Here is a 21,732-nt window from a genome sequence, read left to right as displayed (position 1 = left end):
ATTCATGCCATTTGCGTTTAAAGGCAACTTCACCAATGAAGTGATTTCCAGAATCACCCTTCACTTTCATAATGACCTTCTTGAAAACTCAGTTGAAGGGGCAGCCTTGGGCAGTGGAGTCAGTGACCAAAATCCAAAGTCCTTTAATTTTCCAGTCCCCTTCATTATTCAATGATAAAATTAAGTAGCAATAGTTATCATTAATTATGATATTATTATTATGAAAATAGTGTCTAACATTTATTGGGTGCTTACCAGGTGTCACAGAGTAAGCTAGGCACTGTTCCCTGTAAAATCTTATTTAATCACCACAAGGGCCATATATACATTAAGAATCATTTCCCCATTTTACTGATGAAAACACTGAAGTATAGAAAGGTTTAGAAACTTACCCAAGTTCTCAAAGGTAATAAAGAGCAGGATCAGAAAATTAAATGATGTCTAAATTGGGAATAAAATAGGTTGAAAGGCTTCTTCAGTTCAAAAATTCAGAATAAAATGAGAATCACTTGCTGAATTACACCTCTGCATGATGGTAAGATTTGCTTTCAAAATAAGCACTGTGGCCAAACCCTTTTGGGAATGGTGAGGTGAGGGATGGGGTTCTTTCTCACCGCCCCCCCCACCACCACCCCCACCCCCACCCAACCAACCCCTCACATGATGTGACAGGACTTGGGAGACTTAGCGGAAACCTTCAGGTCACCCAGGGAACTGCTCCTCTCACTGGTCCTGCAGCGGCGAGGCAGGGTGGGGGTGAGAGCGCCCAGATGCACGAGGCGCGGAGATGTGCAAGTGGCGAAGCTTGGCCGACCGCCGGCGGGAGCAGTCGCCCTACTCCCGGCGCAGGATCTGCTGAGAGGCCACGATTTTAGGTGATGGGCAGATCAGAAAGTCAGATGGATATCACTGATATCAACACTCCAAAGCCAAAGAAGAAACTGCGATGGACCCCCTTGGAGATCAGCCTCTCCGTCCTTGTCCTGCTCCTGACTATTACAGCTGTGACAATGGTTGCCCTCTATGCAACTTATGATGATGGCATTTGCAAGTCATCAGACTGTATAAAGTCAGCTGTTCGACTGATTCAGAACATGGATTTCAGTGCTGAACCCTGTACAGACTTCTTCAAATATGCCTGTGGAGGGCGGTTGGAACGCAACCTCATTCCCGAGACCAGCTCCCGTTACAGTAACTTTGACATTTTAAGAGATGAACTAGAAGTCGTTTTGAAAGATGTCCCTCAGGAACCCAAAACTGAAGATATAGTAGCAGTGCAGAAAGCAAAAACATTGTACAGGTCTTGTATAAATGAATCTGCTGTTGATAGCAGAGGTGGGGAACCTTTATTCAAACTGTTAGCAGATATATATGGGTGGCCAATAGCAACAGGAAACTGAGAGCAAACATATGGTACTTCTTGGACAGCTGAGAAATCTATTGCACAATTGAACTCTAAATATGGAAAAAAGTCCTTATTAATTTTTTTGTTGGCATCGGTGATAACTCTATGAACCATACAATTCATATTGATCAACCACGACTTGGCCTCCCTTCCAGAGATTACTATGAATACACTGGCATATATAAAGAGGCTTGTACAGCATATGTGGATTTTATGATTTCTGTGCCTAAATTGATTTCATCAGGAAGAAGGACTGCCCATCAATGAAAATCAGATTTCTTCGGAAATGAATAAAGTTATGGAATTGGAAAAAGAAATTGCCAATGCTACAACTAAACCTGAAGATCTAAATGATCCAATGCTTCTTTACAACAAAATGACATTGGCCCAGATCCAAAATAATTTCTCATTAGAGATCAATGGGCAGCCATTCAGCTGGTCAAATTTTACAAATGAAATCATGTCAACTGTGAATATTACTATTCCAAATGAGGAAGATGTGGTTGTTTACGGTCCAGAGTATTTAACCAAATTTAAGCTCATGCTTACCAAATATACTGACAGAGATCTTCAAAATTTAATGTCCTGGTGGTTCATAATGGATCTCGTAAGCAGCCTCAGCCGAAGCTACAAGGAGTCCAGAAATGCTTTCCAGAAGTCCCTTTATGGCACAACATCAGAAATAGCAACTTGGAGACGTTGTGCAAACTATGTCAATAGGAATATGAAAAACGCTGTGGGAAGGCTTTATGTGGAAGCAGCATTTGCTGGCGAGAGTAAACATGTGGTTGAGGATTTGATTACACAGATCTGGGAAGTTTTTATTCAGACTTTAGATGACCTTACTTAGATAGATGCTGAAACAAAAAAGAAAGCTGAAGAAAAGGCCTTAGCAATTAAAGAAAGGATCGGCTATCCTGATGACATTATTACAAATGATAACAAACTGAGTAATGAATACCTTGGGGTGAACTACAAGGAAAAAGAATACTTTCAGAACATAATTCAAAATTTGAAGTTCAACCAAAGTAAACAACTAAAGAACCTCCAAGAAAAGGTGGACAAGGAAGAGTGGATAAGTGGAGCAACAGTGGTCAATGCATTTTATTCTTCAGGCAGAAATCAAATAGTGTTCCCAGCTGGCATTCTGCAGCCCCCATTCTTCAGTGCCCAGCAGTCTAACTCATTGAACTACGGGGGCATCGGCATGGTCACAGGGCACAAAATCACCCATGGCTTCGATGACAATGGTAGAAATTTTAACAAGGGTGGAGACCTCGTTGATTGATGGACTCAGCAATCTGCAAATAATTTTAAAGACCAATCCCAGTGCATGGTGTACCAGTACGGAAACTTTTCTTGGGAACTAGCAGGTGGATAGCACCTCAATGGAATTAGTACACTGGGAGAAAACATTGCTGACAATGGAGGTATTGGACAAGCATACAGAGCCTATCAAAATTATGTTTAAAAGAATGGTGAAGAAAAATTGCTTCCTGGACTTGACCTAAACCACAAACAGCTGTTCTTGAACTTTGCTCAGGTGTGGTGCAGGACCTACAGGCCAGAATATGCAGTCAACTCCATTAAAACAGATGTGCACAGTCCAGGCAATTTCAGGATTATTGGGACTTTGTAGAATTCTCCTGAGTTTTCAGAAGACTTTCATTGCCACAAGAATTCATACATGAATCCAGAAAAGAAATGTCGGGTTTGGTGATGCTCAGAAGCAGCAGCACACAGTTGCTAACACCACAGAAATGGGGAACTCTTATCTGAGAGAAAATGGGCCATGGACATCATTGTAATTACTTACGGGTAATTAACAGAAAAGAGAGACCCTCGAAAATAGCTGCTTCTGGATAATAAAAGCAAAGTTGGGTAATTGTGGACAGGGTGAAGAGTGAGGAGGGGGTCTCATATCTGTCAAATCAATCACTTCTGGCTGTGTAAATAATGCTTGGTTTGTAAAGATATTACTGTTCATTTCTGTTTTTTACATGGGCTGTCCTTTTGATATTGTCCCTTGGAAACAGTGTTAACCAGTTGTTGATACAGACTGGGATTTCTAGTCAAAGGGAGAAAGAAGATATTGAAGAACACATTTGGGGCACCAAAAGCACAGCAGTGACGTGATAGTTGAAAATACATTGCCTACGTATTTGCCTTGAAAAAAAAAAAAAGCATCGTATGAAAAATATACTAATGAAACATATACATGACATATTTCTAAAACCCATTCCTAGTTGGAATATCTTTTCAGTAATACCGAATATAATTAAATTCACAAACTTTTTACAGAAGTGCAACTACTGTTTTAAAGGCAAACCACTTATAATGTTTATATAAAATACCATGCAGTGTAATATTACTTCTCATTAATCTTCAATTGTACATTTTTCTCTTTTAAGTCATTCCTTAAAAAGTACTATCTGGATCTATTTTAGCTGTGCAGTTGAAATCTTTGACTGAATGATATTTTAATTTTTATAAAAGTATAAATAATGAAACTATCTGTGCTTGTATTAATTTTTGTAGAGGACATACCTCTAACATGTTCAGTGAAGGCAGTGAAGTTCAGGTCAATCTTAGTTATTACCAGCCTAGAAAACTCTTAAAATTAGAATCTACTGAAAAACCAATTTAAAAGTTTGAGTCTGGTAAAGCAGGAATATCTCATTAACTAAACTTCCAGCAACAATGAGCTGCTTATGTAGATTTCCTTACACCCCATAGCTCACCTTGATGACTTCACTCAGTTTTGATTTTTATATTTTCCCCTTCCTGGTGATCTCTTACATATCATTTCTTTTATTCTTTAAGACTCAGCTTTGTGTCACCTTCTTCTAGAACATTTTCTTGACTGCTCCTCTATAACCCACATATACCCAAACAAAATAGAGTAAGTGGCATCCTATGGGGAACTCGACCACAGCACTCACTGCATTACAGCACAATTGTCTTTTATTGTCATCTTCCCTACAAGGCTTCATATTACTTGTATCAGGAAGTTCTGATGCATAGAACAAAAATCTTAAAATCTCAAAGGCAAACAACAATAACCATGTTTATCACTGATCTGGTCAGCTGGAGTCAGCTGATCTAGGCTTCAGTTGGCTGATCTAGGTGGGCTCTCCTGATCAGTTCAACTTCAAGCTGTGTGTCCAACTGAGTTCATTGCTTAGGTCTGTATGTAGATTAAATCTTAGGCTCGGTTTCTACTCATGGTGTTGGAGGAGAGGTAAATAAATCAAGCCCTACTGCACAGGTACATTTTGTTCCAGTGCTTACATCATGTCTGCCTACACCCATTTGGCAAAATCAAGTCTTATGGGCAAACCCACTTTAAAAGGGGTAAGGAAATATACTCCAGCCCATGAGCTTATGACAATGCTGTGGATGCATAATACTAAAACAAGGAGTAAAACGTTGTGATCAGTTAGTGAAATACCACAGAATAGAAACAATTTCAATCTCATCTTTACTAGTATATTCTATTCCTAGTACTGTGCTTAGCCCTAGTGAGTACTAAAGATAAGTTTACATAATGAAAGACTCTGATACTATCTCCATGTTAATCCATTTTACAGGGCATATGCCAAAATCACGTCAAACTGCCAAAGTTTTGAGGGTGAAGATGATAAACTGTTCACCAAAATTTAGTCAGGTATTTGATAGCTCCCAAATAGAAATACAAAGACATAGACTTTCATACAGCAAATTGCTGGGCTATAATTTGAGAGGGGAGGAGGAGGAGAAGGAGAAAAGCACTTAGAAGAAGCCTTATAAATGTAATTCATTTGTGTTATATTGTTCCTCCAAATGACTGCAATAGTTCTTCCTTTCCCATGAGCCCCTTTACAATGTGACTATGCCACTTCTCCTGACAAGAGGTGGCATTTGCTTCTACTCTCCTGGAATCTGGGATGTGCTCATGATTTGCCTGAGTAGTGGAATTTGGTAGAAGTGAACCTGGGCCAGTTTTGAGCCCATGTCTTAAGAGGTCTTGCAACTTTCATTCTTTTTTCCTTCAAAATTTAGCCGTCAAAAATAGCTACTGAACTGGCAGAAAATTTCTCAATCAACTACTTTGAAACACTATTCTGCACCCAGTGAGGAGTAGAAGGAAGATAAATGATAAATATCACCCTCCCTGCAGCTGCTACCATCCCCCTACCCAAGCATTATGGCAGGTAGCAATAGGGACTGGAGCTTGTCCTCTGGTGCAGCTTGCTGGTGCCAGGGCTGGACATAAAGATGTAGTCCTCCAAAATCTGGGGGAGTGTGGTCTGATGACACATCTCTACCTTTGATCACCTACTCAGAATGCTAGGGGCTGGCTCTGAAGATGGCCACTGTTCCAACCCACCTTGGACAAAAATGGCAGAGGAATCTTAAAGACAGTAACCTCCATCAGAACTACAGCAAACAGTTAAAGAGCTATGTTAACCAGGCAAGTGCTGAATCAAGGAAATGCAGCTTCAAAAAGCCATAGAAGGAACTTTGAATAGGAAGTGAGATATGGTAGGTTCGTATAGGCTTGAGTGAAATAGTGACACATCCCAAAGTAATTTGGGCAGAGAATAAAAATATATTTGCAGGGCCCCCCTGAGGAGCAGGGAGAAAATGTGGAAGTGTTGGACTTCCTCACCTGGACTGATGCTGATGCTGCCACAAACATTGAGGACTGATGGTTTGATGTGCTGAGCCCTCTATTGTGGGACTTGCCCTTATGAAGCTCATTGCTGCAAAGGAGAGGCTAAACTTGCATATAATAGTATCTAAGAGTCTCCCCTGAGTACCTCTTTGTTGCTCAGGTGTGGCCCTATCTCTCTCTCTAAATAAGCCACCTCAGCAGGTGAACTCACTGTCATCCTCCCTACATGGGACCTGACTCCTAGGGGTGTAAATCTCCCTGGCAATGCAGGATATGACTCCCGGGGATGAATCTGGACCCAGCATTGTGGGATTGAGAATATCTTCTTGACCAAGAGAGGGGTGCAAAATGAAACGAAATAAAGTTTCAGTGGCTGAGAGATTTCAAATGGAGTTGAGAGGTCACTCTGGTGGACATTCTTATGCACTATATAGATAACACCTCTTATGTTTTAATGTATTGGAATAGCTAGAAGTAAATACCTGAAACTATCAAACTCCAACCCAGTAGTCTGGACTCCTGAAGACAATTGTATAACAATGTGGATTACAAGGGGTGACAGTGTGATTGTGAAAACCTTGTGGATCACACTCCCTTTATCTAGTGTATGGATGAATGAGTAGAAAAATGGGGACAAAAACTAAATGAAAAATAGGGTGGGATGGGGGGGATGATTTGAGTGTTCTTTTTTGCTTTTATTTTTTATTCTTGTTCTGGTTCTTTCTGATGTAAGGAAAATGTTCAAGGCCGGATTGGGGTGATGAATGCATAACTATATAATGGTGCTGTGAGCAGCTGATTGTGCATCGTGGATGGTTGTATGGTATGTGAATATATTTCAATAAAACTGAATTTAATTTAAAAAAAAAAATAGAAGAAGCTGTTGGTGCTCTTGCTTATCCCCCCTCCCTCCACAACACAGAGTGGAGTCAGCTTGCACTCCCACTTTGGGTCCCCGGCCCTGTTCCAGAGGAAGCAGCATGTCCCCTGTGTGTATACTGCAATGAATATATGTCACTGCCAGTCAACTGGGTGAAAATCTGACAGATTGAGTCAGGGAACTTGTCTCTGGCTTGCCCTCCAAAGTTTGTCCTCAGGGCAGAGAAGCAGCTTGCAGATAGCTGGGACAATTAAGTTGAAGTGACCTGAGAAAAAGGACTATCTGCATTAAGTCAGTTAAGAGAACACCCAGGAGGGGAAGGAGGTTAGTTTCAAAGGGAGTACAGGGTGTATTCACTTAAGCTCCTATACAATGTAAATCAGGGCTCCAGATGCACACAGGCTCAGATAAGACATAGAGGACCCTGCACTTCCCATCTGCCTTGGACTGCTCTTCTTGGTAGGAGAGTTAAGCTCTGAAGGAGACCACCTGCTAATACGATGCTGATTTGCAAAGACATTTTTTTAAAAGTCTGTTGCATTATTAGCTGAATAGAAACTGAAGGAACAGACAGCTCAGGGTCCAAATCCCAGAGTTAACACTTTAAAATACTAAAATGTAAAATGTATGACAAAAGACTACAAGATGAACAAAGAAACAGGATATGATGGCTCATCCAAAGGAAAAAAATAAAAGTCCGGAAACCATCAATGAAGAGGACCAGACTTTATAATTACTGGATGTAGGCTTTAAACAAATGGCCCTCAATATGCTCAAGACGATACGGAAAACATGAAGAAAGAACATAAGGATATGCAGAAAACAAGGAATGAACAACATGGGGATCTCTACAAGAAATAATGGGGTAGTAGAACACAATAACTGAAGTGAAAAATTCTTTAGTTTCAACAGCAGACTGGAGGTGGCTGAAGAAAGAATCAGTGATCTCAAAGGCAAGATGACTGAAATGATTCAAGATGAGAAGCAGAGAGGCAAAAGAATAAAATAAAATAAACAAATGCTTTGATAACTGTGGGGTACCATAAATCATACCAATATATGCATTATGATCTCAAAGTCTGTTTCCAGGAATACTGACCTAAAATAATTGAAGTAAGGAATAGATCTAGAAAGCAGATTCTAAAACAAGATTTTGGATCTCAACCATATGGACAGCTTTGAGTAGCCAATCACTGGTGGTAAGCAGATTGCCAAAAACCCCTGGCTTACCATACCAATGCAATTGTTAAGATTTTCTACTGTGGTGAACTGAGATGGGAGGGAAAAGCAGTGATGGGTGGGAACGTCTCAAGCATTTGAGAGATTTAGGGAAAGTGGTAATTATAGGGACTATAGAATCAGATGACTGTTGCTGAAGGCTTTCAATGCTTTGGATAAAAACCATGAAAGCTGGAGATAATTAATCACCAATTTAAACTGAAGAGTGAAAACCAGAAGGATTCTTTGGGAGCATATAAAGAAATGCTGATCTACTGCAACTGAAGGGTAAAGAAAGCTGAGAATCAATCAGTCCAGATCTGAGTTATAAAGTTAGCAGAAATGGAAAAGTTAATCATCAAACTTATATGGAAGGGCAAGAGCCCTGAATAGCTAAAACTATCTTGAAAAAGAAGAATGAAGTTAGAGGACTCACATCCCAATTAAAAACTTACTACAAAGCCACAGTAATCAAAAGAGCATGATACTGGAATAAGGACAAATATATAGACCAATGGAATCAAATTGAGATCTCAGAAATTAACCCTCACACTTATGGTCAACTGATTTTTGACAAAGTAGCAAATACTACTCAATTGGGAAAGAATAGTCTCTTTCACAAACGGTGCTGGGAAAACTGGATCTCCATTTGCAAAAATAGAAGGAGGACCCCTACTTCACATCATATACAAAAATCAACTCAAAATGGATGAAAGACATAAATATAAGAGATAGAACTATCAAACTCCTAGAAGAAAACCTAGGGAAGCATCTTCAGGACATTGTATTAACCAATGGTTTTTTAAACTTTATACCCAAGGCACAAGCAACAATAGAAAAAATAGATGAATAGGACCTCATTGACACCTAATGAAGGTGTCAGGGATTGATTTAGGTGATGAATGTACAACTATGTAATGGTACTGTAAACAATCGAAAGTACAATTTGTTTTGTATGACTGCGTGGTATGTGAATATATCTCAATAAAATGATGATAAAAAAAAAAAAAAAAAAAAAGATCATATCATCTGCAAACAAAAAAAAAAAAAAAGTGTTGGAGACGATGTGGAGAAATAGGTACACTCATTAATTTTTAGTAGCATTGTAAAATGGTGCAGATGCTTTGGAAGACAGCTTGGTTATTCCTCAGAAAACTAAGTGTAGAACCATCACATAACCTGGAAATACCACTACTAGGTATATACCCAAAAGAATTGAAAGCAGGTGCTTGAACAGATTGTTGCACACTGATGTTCATAGCAGCATTATTCACAATTGCCAAAAGACGGAAGCATCTCAAGTGTCCATCAAATGCTAAATGGTTAAAGAAAATGTGATATTCCTACAATGGAATATTATTAAGCCACAGAAAGAAATGGAGTCCAGATACATGCAACAACATGGATGACCCTTGAAAACATCATGTTGAGTGAAATAAACCAGGCACAAAAGGACAAATATTGTATAATCTCATTTATTTGAACAATTAGAATAAGCAAATTCATAGAGTCAGAATCTAGAATATAGCCTACCAGGGGATGGGGTAAGGATAAGAGTGGGAAGTTAAAGCTTAAAAGGTTCAGGTTCCTATTTGGAATGATGGAAATGTTTTGGTAATGGATGGTGGTAGTGGCAGCACAACATTGTGAATGCAATTAACAGTATGGAAATTTATTTGTGAATATGTTTTAAAGGGAAATTTTTAGATTGTATATATGGTAACATAATCAAAAGTTAAAAAAAAAAAAAAAAAAAAAACCATGGAACAGCACTACACAAACTGTGAACTGTAAGTTAAAAGTACAATTTAGAAATGTGCTATCATCAGTTGTAACATATGTTCCACAGTAATGCAAGGTGTTGATGTTGGGGTGGTATATGGTAACACTTTATGCATGATCGTCCTGTAAACCCACAACTTGTGTAATAAAGGGGGAAAAAATAAGTGAGGTAAGGGGTTGTGAAAAAAATAAAAGAAGCCTATGTTCTGCCATTCACTTATTTTGAAGTTATAATTGGGATAATCTTGTAACAGCTGAACATTATTAAAAGAAAATTATCTGTAAATTTTGGTACTTTACTATTATTAGGTTAAACTACTTATGACACAGTACCTTATCAGCCAGTTGCTTATCACATAATAATATCATGACATTAGGGCTGAGAATTGTTAAATTAGTTTAGTTCTGTCTATCTGCAAAGGATAAAACTGAGACCCAAAGGGTGACTTGCTTAAAACTTCACAGTGTCCTGCTAATAGGACTGAGACTAGGGGAGGGAATAGAAAAGATAGAGAGAGTGTGCATTCTCAGTGCCTGGCATCATCCTACGCATTTTCTATACATTTTCTCAGGTTTTCAGATGTTAATTTTTCCCATTGTACAGACAAGGAAATTATTCTCAGAGAGTCACTTGTGTAATAATATACATTGAATAAGTTGTCCAACAGGCATTCAACACAGGTCTAATCACTTATTACTCTGCAGTACTTAAGAATAGAGCCCATACTTCTTAACTTCAACTGTGTAATAAGCTATATTAATTTTTTTTTCTTTTTACATGAAGTTATTGCCTCATAAAAAGGCAAATATTTGCACCTAGTCAGGTTCTAGTCCTATACACATAGACTTACATTTTCCTCCATAATTTGCTACATATTTTGCTGATTAATCTTCAAAATACTATTTCCACTAAGTGATTAGGTCAACTATTGACGACTACTGATAAAAAATATTTGGAGTGATCAAAAGGGTCAGAAATGTCCTTTCAGGCCAAGCCCCTGAAAACTTTTGACCATATCGCTAAACATACCTAGCTGACAATTTTTTCCTTCCCTACTATTGAATTTAATTACTATCTTGGCATTTTGTGGTCTCATCCTTAATTTAATAACAGAAAAATATATGATCAAGATAATTTAAGCAAAAATTGCCAGTTTTGAATTGCATCAGTTTAAGTGAAATCCTAAAAAAAACTGAATACTGTATACACACTGATCTAGTCCATCAGATAATTACTGTTTTGTCTATAAACACAGGCTTTATAGTAAATGTGAATTTTGCAGTGATAATAGATTTCTTTCTTCTGTGATATCCCTGTATAAACAGCCATTAACTAATTTATTTTGGAAGACGAATGGCAAGCTATGAAATGTCTAGTTAAGAATTGTGTTCAATTACATTGCCTTCACAATAACAAGAATTGTGGTCATACGTGTCAGAATAATTTTAACTTTGCTTATTTCATTTGTAAACCTTCCTTTGTGCTACTAGCATCCAATTTTATACAAATGGTTGTATCATATTATTGTATAAAGGAATTATCTTTCATCTGGGAGTTTGAAATTATCTCCTTAGTTCTCTTGCTTTTACTTTCTGAATCTACAGTCTTTTTCTCATGAATGTGTTAAATTCTATCCATCTATCTATCATTTATCTATCATCTGTCTATCTATCTATCTATCCATCTATCTATCTAGCAGTCTGTACCTCTATTTCTATCCTCTATCTATTATATATAAAAATAGCTGATTGGTTGAAATAATCCAATTTTAACTCTTTAAAATTCAATTTTCAAAAGTTTAGTGAAATGACTTAATTTTTACCATTTTAAATTCACTTTAGAAAGTTTAGTGAATTTGAAATATTAAGAGCATGCAGTTTACTTCAAATAATATAGAGAAGCTATATTCTAATAGAAAATTTAAGTTTTCCTAGGGAATTAAGTTGATACTCTTGAATTAACAGAAGAAACTATTAAAATTTAAATAACTGAGCCCAACTGCCATAAACCATGGCAATTATAGATAAAAATATTTTGAAATATCAAAAATGGAATTTATATTCTTTTTTTCCTTCAGGCTGAAACTGTAAGTAATTACAGTGAGTATCATTTTGTTGAAAGGATGAAAAAAAAAGATACAGCTAACTACTGATATTCATTTCCCTATATGGCACACAATAGCTACCCTGAATCTTTGGGAATTTGTATAATTATAAGGAAGAAAGAAAGGAAGGAAGGGGAAAATGAATTAACGTGATATAATAAAGCTCCTCACAGAGTGACTTGATGGTCTACAATGGTGCTTTTGGGAACACCACTCTAGGGGAAAGAGGCAAGCAGGATTTGGCAGAGGGAGCAGTTGAATTGCTATGTAATTGCCACAGAGTTCTCAGCTGATCTGATGGGGAAATCTGGAGCTCTGACCCTTCAGAACTTTTCTTTATTGAGGCAGTGGGGTGGATCTTTATATCCCTGTATCACTCATTGGTTGTAGGCTACATCTGGGGAGGGGGCATGACATTGGGGCTAAGCGGCCTCTTTGACCAAAGTTAATTCCTGGAGAGGAACTCATCTGTGAGCTGATAGGAGCTAGGGAAATGAGAGCTTAGATGCTGAGGGTCACATCTCTGTAGTATACAACATTACCCACTGGAGACCATTAGGAAGACCATCTTGAGATAAGTGAGCCCTGGCCTTTTTTTTCTTCCAGAATCTCAATATAAGCATCCTGTTGGAGATAATTCAGTAATTCCTTGGCTTCCTTTAAAATGAGGATCTTACATAAATTGCTGTTGTAGCTATTGATTGGGAACTTGTCTAGATATTTGGAGTCCCTTTGTCCCAGGGCCAATCCTTTCCACCTCTCCTCACAGAATGCTGGCTGTTCCTACATAACCTGGAAAGATATCTGACAATGACTGATGCTTGCCTGGCTTCCAACCATTGGCACTGACTGTATCAGTGTACTTGTGGATTTGTGCTACTGGGTCCTACTTGTGTGAATGGATACATTAGCAAAGTATGAAAGGATAAAAGGGCATGAAGCCTTCATTTCCTCAATACCCTGTGGGGCCCTCTGAATGCTGCTTTACTATTGGCCTCTGTAGCCTGCCCATTTGCCAGCCCCAAACCCTGCTACAATGAGCCAGTTTCTTTGGGTCTCTGCCTTACTCCCAGCCTGTAGCACTATTCAGTTCATCCTGACTTAGCCTCAGACTTACTCAGCAACATCAAAATAATGGGAATATCCTGTAGACTGATCATGATAGTCACCTACCTATAGTTTCAAGTTCCAAGGAACAACTCAAGTCCTCATTTTTTAAGGTAAAATTCAAACAGTATATAAAACTAGGTGAAGTTTTGTGAATTTTAGTTAAAATCTAGTTTAATTCTAGTCAAGCTGAACTTAGTAGAGGCCTTGGGCCTTTATTTCTGAATTCCTATACAGTAAACAAATTACGTATACATTGAGTATTTATAGCTGTATTGAAAATGAATAGTTCATTGGATTCAACAGATTAAGACTAAGCTAAAATAAAAGAATTACTTTGATTCATTAGATAACATTGTTACTGTCTTGATTTCAGCATAGCTTTATCATTCACAGAAAAAGAGGAAGGAGCTGTGATGGTGGATTCTCTGCTCTTTTATTCCCAGATAGATTAATTATATCTCTTTTTTTAAAAATTTTATTTTGAAATAATTTCAAACATATAGGACAGTTGCAAATACAATACAAACCCCATACAGAGAACTCCAACACCCCCCCACCCCCAGATACCCATATCTACCAATTTACATTTTGCTACCTTTCCAGTACCTTTCTTTCTCTTTCCTTCCTTCCTTCCTTCCTCTCTCCTTCCCTCCCTCTCCCCTCTTTCTTTCAACTATATCTATTATCTTTCTATCAATTATCTATCTACCCATTTATCATCTTCTGAACATTTGAGAGCAAGTTGCATATATCATACTCCTTGAACTCATAACACTTCCATGTACATTTCCTACGAACAAGGATATTCACTAATGTCATTAACTTAACTGCAGTTAATTCAAGAAAATTAATATGGATATAAAGCTTAAATTCTATATTCCAATTTTTCCTTATGCCCCCATTGAGCTTTTCTACCCCATTTTTAGATCCACTCCAGTATCATATATTGCATTGATTGTCATTAACTCTTAATTAACTTTTTTTTAAATTAACTATATCAAAAAAAATTTTTTTTCAAAGAAAGATATACAATAAAAAACATTTCAAGTAAACCATAACAAGGGAGTAAGAAAAAGACAAATAACCTAAAATAACTACTTTACTTCCACCATTTTCCTACTCTACCCCAAGAAAATAACCTAATATAGCAACATTTCTGTGAACTTGTTCCTACCATACCCATCAGAAATTAATAAACCATAGTCATTCCTGGGCATTCCCAGAATGTTAAATTTACCCACCATAGCTTATCTGTTCTTACTGGGTTATCGTTGCCCCTTCCTTAATTGCTCTCTATTACTAGTTTCCCCTACATTCTACATTATAAACCATTTATTTTAGGAACGTGTTGTTTAACCTCCAGGTGTTTGTGAATTTTCTAAGTCTCTGATGGTTATTGACTTCTAATTGTATTCCATTGTGGTCAGAGAATGTGCTTTGAATAACTTCAATTTTTTTTAAATTTACTGAGGCTTGTTTTATGTCCCAGCATATGGTCCATTCTGGAGAAAGTTCTGTGATCACTAGAGAAGAATCTGTACCATGGTGATTTGGGATGTGATGCTCTATATATGTCTGTTAAATCAAATTCATTTATCAGATTGTTTCAGTTTTCAATTTCCTTATTGGTCGTCTGTCTGGTTGATCAATCTATAGGAGAGAGTGATGTGTTGAAGTCGCCCGCAATTATTGTGGAAATATCCATTGAATCCTTTAGTTTTGTCAAGGTTTGTCTCATGTATTTTGTGACACCATGATTGGGTGCATAAACACTTATGATTATTATTTCTCCTTGTTGAATTGCCCCTTTTATTAGTATGTAGTGGTCTTCTTTGTCTCTCCTAACATCCTTGCATTAAAAATCTATTTTATCTGAGATTAATATTGCTGTTCCTGCTTTCTTTTGGCTGTACCTTGCATGAAATATTTTTTCCATCCTTTCACTTTCAATTTCTTTGTGTCCCTGTGTCTAAGATGAGTCTCTTGTATGCAACATATTGATGGTTCATATATTTTGTTCAATTCTGCCAATCTATATCTTTCAATTGGGGAGTTTAATCTATTTACATTCAACGTTATTACTGTGAAGGCATTTCTTGAATCAGCCCATACTATCCTTTGGTTTATGTTTGTCAGATATATTTTTTCCCTCTCTCTCTTAATGTCCTTTAATGAACCAATACTGAATCTCTTTAGTACTGAACCTTTCTCCATATCTCTCTCTCCTTTCTTTGTTTCTCTGTCAGTGGGGCTCCCTTTGGTATCTGAAGTAGGGCAGGTCTTTTATTAGCAAAATCTCTCAGCATTTGTTTGCCTGTGAAAAATTTAAGCTCTTCCTCAAACTTGAAGGAGAGCTTTGCTGGATAAAGGATTCTTGGTTGGAAAATTTTCTCTCACAGACTTTAAAATATGTCATGCCACTGCCTTCTCACCTCCATGGTGGCTGCTGAGTAGTCACTACTTAGCCTTATGTTGTTTCCTTTGTATATGGTGAATTGCTTTTCTATTGCTGCTTTCAGAACCTGCTCCTTCTCTTCAGTATTTGACAGTCTGATCAGAATAAGTCTTGGAGTGGGTTTATTTGGATATATTCTATTTGGAGTTTGCTGGGCATTTATGCTTTGTGTATTTATATTGTGTAGAAGGTTTGGGAAGTTTTCCCCAACAATTTCTTTGAATACACTCTCTAGACCTTTACTCTTCTCTTCCCCTTCTGGGACACCAATGAGTCTTATATTTGGACATTTTATTTTATCTATCATATCCCTGAGGTCCATTTCAATTTTTTCAATTTTTTTCCCATTCTTTCTTTTGTTCTTTCATTTTCCATTCTGTGGTCCTCAAAGTCATTAATTCATCGTTCAGCTTCCACTAGTCTTGTACTGTTAGTATCCAGAATCTTTTCAATTTGGTGAACAGTTTCTTTTATTTCCATAAGATCATCTATTTTTTTATTTACTCTTGCAATTTCTTCTTTATGCTCTTCTAGGTTCTTTCATGTCCTTTATATCCTGTGTCATGCTCTTCTTCATGTCCTTTATATCCTGTGCCATGCTCTCATTGTTTATCTTTAGTTATTTGATTAATTGCTACAATTGCTGTGCCTCCTCTGATCTTTTGATTTTGGTGTTTGGGTTTGGGTTCTCCATATCATCTGGTTTTATCATATGCTGTAAAGTTTTCTGTTGTTTTTGGCCTCTTGGCATTTGCTTTACTTGATAAGGTTCTTTTAGGATATGTAGGATTATTCAAAGATGAATCTCTAATTTGTCAGATCTACAGCTTGGTGGCATACACTTTCTCTAACTAGCAGATGGCATCCGTGTGTCACCTATTCCCCTCAAGTCAATTCTCCCCATCTTTGTCTTTGTGGTGTGTGGGGGTCTGATTCTTGTGGGGTCCAATTGGTGCACCAAGTTTGGGTGTGTTGTTGGTGCTGTCCGCCCTGAATGTGGGGCATGTGTCTGAGCAGTTAGGGAGGAAGGGCAGCTTTAATAATCAAACCTCCCAGGTGTTCCTGGAGATTTAAGGCTGTTGCAAGAATCTAAACCTTCAGTTCATTCTTGCCACAGATTGTCTGCCACTGACCCACAAGTCTTTGGCATTGGCATATGGTCCCTGGGATTTCTGAGTGGGTCCCTCTTCTAAGCTGTGCCCTCCTAGGGCCTCTGCTGAGGTAAGGTTGTGCTACATCACAAGTGCATGCCATCCCTCAAGGGAAGTTCTGGGCCTTCGGTCCATGTAGGTGCGTTCCCAGCCTGCTGTAAGGATGGCTGTAAGGGCATGTTAATTTCCCCCTTTTCACACAGCTCCCCTTCCCAGCTCTGGGACAATTAGCTGTGGGTGCATGAAAGGCTATTGTCCATGCCCAATATTGTGGCATGTGCATATGTTGCTGGAAATACTTCCTTTCACACTGAGTTTTTTGGTGCAGCTCTGGGCTGTGGCTCTGGAGCCAGCAGGAGCATTCCCAGCCCACCGGGAAGATGGCTGCAGGGGGCATGGTTTTTTTTCCCCTTTCAGCTAACCTCTGCCTTCCTCACTCTGAGACAATTAGCAGTGGGTGCACGAAAGGCTATCTTCCACACCAGATATTGAGGTGTTCTCACAGCCTGTTCCTGTCATGCTTCACTGTGTGTTTCTTGCTGCCATATCTGCAGCTGCTTTTGGGTTTTTTTAAAAAAGAACTAGTCCACCTCCAAATGCCAATCCTTGATTTCACCACACTGCAGTGTGGCTGCCAGATATTCAGTGGCCTACTCACTCATTTCAGAACGCAGACTCCTGGTTTCACCAAGTGCATGGTCCCTGTGGATCTAGCAGACCTTGTCCAGCTGGTGCATTGCTGTAACTGGTGTTCTGGGTCACTTTCTAGCTTTTACCTAGTATTTTCATGGAGGTATTTTTTTGCCCTGTCCCTCCTAGCCACCATCTTAGGTTCTCTATATCTCTTTTATTATTTTATTCTGGGTATAGGCTAAATCTACCACTTACAAGGAAGCAAGTTCAAGAAAAAAGAAAATGCCTATGTTTCTCACCAGAGAACCAATAAAGGAAAGAAAATCATCTCTATAATATTAAAGATACATTCTTTATATCTTTATAAGGAGAAAATTATCTTCTATATGTAAAATTAAAATTATGTGGTTGAATTTACATGAAAAAAGCTGGAATTTAATCAGTAAGCATTTTCCTTGTAGCTATAAATGGCAAGACTTTAAGCACTTGAAGTATACAAAATACTCAACCAAACCAGCTTAAGTACAAAAAGACAGACATATTGAAGACTTATTGAAGTCTTAAATTCTGAAGTCTTAAAAACTTAATATACTTTACCATAGTTGTAGTCTCAATTGATTCACTTAAACATTTAATGAATCTCCAATACAGACATGCCGTTAAATAAGAAATGCAGAAATGGAGTGTTCTCTTAAAGAGTTGACAGACACTTGGGGGAAGATTCACAGCTTAAAAAAATGGTTGTCTTCATGGTTCATCCATGTTGTCGCATGTATCAGTACTTCATTCTTTTTTACAGCTGAATAATATTCCATTATATGTATATACCATATTGTATTTAATCGTTCATCAGTTTATGGAAACTTGGGTTGCTTCTTCCATCTTTTGGCAATTGTAAATAGTACTTCTATGAACATCAGTATGCAAATAACTGTTGGAGTCCCTGCTTTCAATTCTTTTGGACATATGCCCAGTAGTGGGATTGTCAAGTCATATGGTAGTTCTGTATTTAGCTTTCTGAGGAACTGCCAAACTGTCTTCCACAGTGACTGCACCATTTTACATTGCCACCAGCATTGAGTTAGTGTTCCTATTTCTCTGCATCCTCTCCTACACTTGTTATTTGAAGGTATCATATTGATTTAAATAAGCCAGAGACAAAAGGATAGATAGTGTATGATCTCACTGGTTTGAATAATTAAAATAAGCAAACTTTCAGAGTCAGAATCTGACTCTATGACCAGAGAATGGGGTGGGGATAGAGAATGGAAAGTTAAGGCTTAAAATGTACAGAGTTCCTATTTGGAATGATGGAAATGCTTTGGTAATGGATAGTGGTTATGGTAGCACAACATTAACAATATAATTAACAGCACTGAAATATATATCTGAATGTGATTAAAAGGAGAACTGTTAGACTATATATATGGTAACAAAATAAAAAATTTTTAAAAATCCATGGATCTACACTATACAAACAGAGAATCCTGAGTTAGCCATGTACTATAGTTAAAAGTAAAATTATAGAAATGTACTATCTTCAATTGTAAAAAATGTTCCACATCAATGCAAAGTATATGGGAATCCTGTATTTTATGCGTGATTGTTCTGTAAACCCACAACTTCTCTAATGTAGAAGAAAAATGTGAAAAAAGTAGCTGGGAGCATGGTGTTTATAATAGATTTTTTTAAATGCTTCTATGGAACAACAGCCAAGAAGCATCAAAATCAGAGTGGCAGATCAGAAAAAGCTTCCTAAATAAGGTGACCATTGCTGAGTTTTGAAGACTAAAAAAGTTTGCTTGGATGAACACAGGTGGGTAAGAGCACATATATTTTTTGAATGAATGAAGTGTCTTTTGTGCTGGTTTGAATCTGTTATGTACCCCATAAAAGACTATCTTCTTGTAATCCACTCTTGTGGGGCAGACCTGTTGTTATTAGATTGTTTCCATGGAGATGTGACTCCACCCATTCAAGGTGGGTCTTAGTAAGTTCACTGGAGTCCTCTCACGGAGAAAGAGCTCAAAACCAACATAGACCTAGATGCTTGGAGATGCAGACAGAAAGACATTTGGAGATGCTAAGCTAAGAAATATAGCCTAGAGTTTGCCCCAGAGACACTAAATGAGAACGCACAGATGCATAAAGAGAAAGCCACTGGAATCAGAAGGCGAAAGCAATACAACCCAGGAGCAAAGGACAAGCAGACACTAGCTACATGCCTTCTCAGCTGACAGAAGTGCTCCAGACACCATCAGCCTTTCTTCAGTGAAGACATCCTCTTGTTGATGCCTTAGTTTGGATACTTTTATGGCCTTAGAACTGTAAATTTTTAACCTAGTAAATCCCCTTTATAAAAGCCAATTCATTTCTGGTATATTGCATTTCAGCAGCTTTAGCAAACTGAAACAGGGTAAAGGGATGAGCTCTGCATACTGACTGTGACTCTGCATTCAACAGCCCTTACTTCAGAGCCACTTTTAACCTGATTTTGGGTTCTGTTTTGGCCACATGGGAATCAAGGGCTGCAAGTTTATGATTTTGTAGCATAATCCTTGTTTAAGAGCTAAGTATCACCTTTGTCTTTATACTGGCATTCTTTCCCCAGCATCATAAATCTACTCTCCCATATCCTACCACTCCTCTTACTCCTTGCTGCAAATGGATGTCCTAGGCTCTGCAAGGTGAAAATTATGTTCTTAGAAAAGAAAAGAAAAATAAATAAATAAGAAAAATCACCATTCTGAGTGTGAAAAGTGTTTTAGTGGGATAGAATCTTCTTAAACATTTAAAAAAAAATTACATAGTAGTCATTATTTTCTTAAGTATATTAATGCAAAAATTGCCTATCCTTATTTTTTATTATCTCAAAGCAGACTCACCCCTTATCTTATTTGTTAAATTTTTCTTTATGTTTGTTTCAAACACAAATTCTGTAATCTCTATTGCTTCTGCCAAAACTTGGGTGTTTTGAGAATTCCCTGCAATGTTACTGTTGTATGATACAAAAAGAATTCTTTTATTTTTGTCTCTTTTTTCTTCTTCATTATCTTCCCCTTCTCCCTCATGTTCTTCTTCTCTTTTATCTTCTTTCATTTCTTCTCTCTTTTATTTATTCACATGCTTTCATTTTTTATGCTTCCTTCTTTTTATCTTCTCTTTCTCATATTTTGCTTTCCTTTTATTTTTCTTTTTTTAAGATCAAGAATATGCTACAAGTAGGGTATAGTGCCACGAGTTATAAGCTATGAAAAGATGGTAAGAAAAGGCTCCTGTCCTCAACCAACTTATATTATTGAATAGTAGTATTTCTTACTAATAACCTTCTTAGAAATTAAAAAAAAAAAATTAAAAAGAAAATATCCACCATTTCTATCTAGACAATGAATAAACACAATTATTTTGAATAATGCTAGATACTTTTTAGAAAGCAAATCATTTATGTTCATTTTATATCTACATAGTCAAATGGTTTAAATTCATTTAAAAAAAATCTCAATTTGTCACCAGCTCTTAATTTGACACTCTATGGGCTGCTTAAAATCAAATGTCTGATTCAGCTAGAGATTAAGTGTAATGGATTTTTGTTAATTCCATTTTCTATTTTGTGCTTTCATGTAAAGAACTGTCTAAGAGTATTGTCATTCACATGTTATCATCCAGCAATTTTTTAGTACTATTGTTTAATATAGAAAAGTTGTTGAGAACTGTAAAGGATCTAAATTTTTACCCTATTTGCAAGCTAAGAAGTTAGCCTGCTACAGTATCATGGATGCTATTAGAAGACACAAGACTCCCGTGTCAGAGACAAATGACAGCTTACCACACTAAAAATGAGCAGTAGCCATACTTTCAGTACTTTTCACTGATTACCTAAGCCACAATTCCTACAGTTTGAGTTGAAGATGGCCAGATGACATCTGAACACACAGTGGAGTATGCTATAGCAGAGGAAACCTGAGAAAAGGGAACCCAAATCTTTTATAATAGTAAGCATACATACACTTTGCTCTGGAAGGACACACTTTATCATATATGGTGGTTGGCTATAAACACATCCTTGCAAATATAATCCAGAGTAAAGACAGCTGACTATTTATAAGACATGCAGAATTGCCCCCCAGCACTTTACCCACATGGGGCAAAATATGAGGACATATTCCTTAAAATATCAAACAACTCTGGGTCTTGATGTCATTTACTACAAGAGTATCTACCTTATCTCCTTCAATAACTTCAAGATCTCCAGAGATGATAACTTGGACCAAGGAGCAAACTATAAGAAAAAAATAAAACAATATGAAACAACATAAAAACATGGCTATGTTTACAT

At 37.4% G+C, this 21,732-nt stretch overlaps 1 pseudogene; it reads left to right on the top strand.

The window, feature by feature from the left end:
• Positions 1-878: 878 nt before the first annotated feature.
• On the top strand, positions 879-3,125 carry LOC119528845 (annotated as a pseudogene).
• The last annotated feature ends 18,607 nt before the right edge of the window (positions 3,126-21,732 follow it).

The sequence above is a fragment of the Choloepus didactylus genome, chromosome 1 (assembly GCF_015220235.1).
Source record: "Choloepus didactylus isolate mChoDid1 chromosome 1, mChoDid1.pri, whole genome shotgun sequence".
NCBI lineage: Eukaryota > Metazoa > Chordata > Mammalia > Pilosa > Megalonychidae > Choloepus > Choloepus didactylus.
The sequence above is the reverse complement of the archived record's forward strand: the minus strand, read 5'-3'. Positions and strand labels throughout refer to the sequence as shown.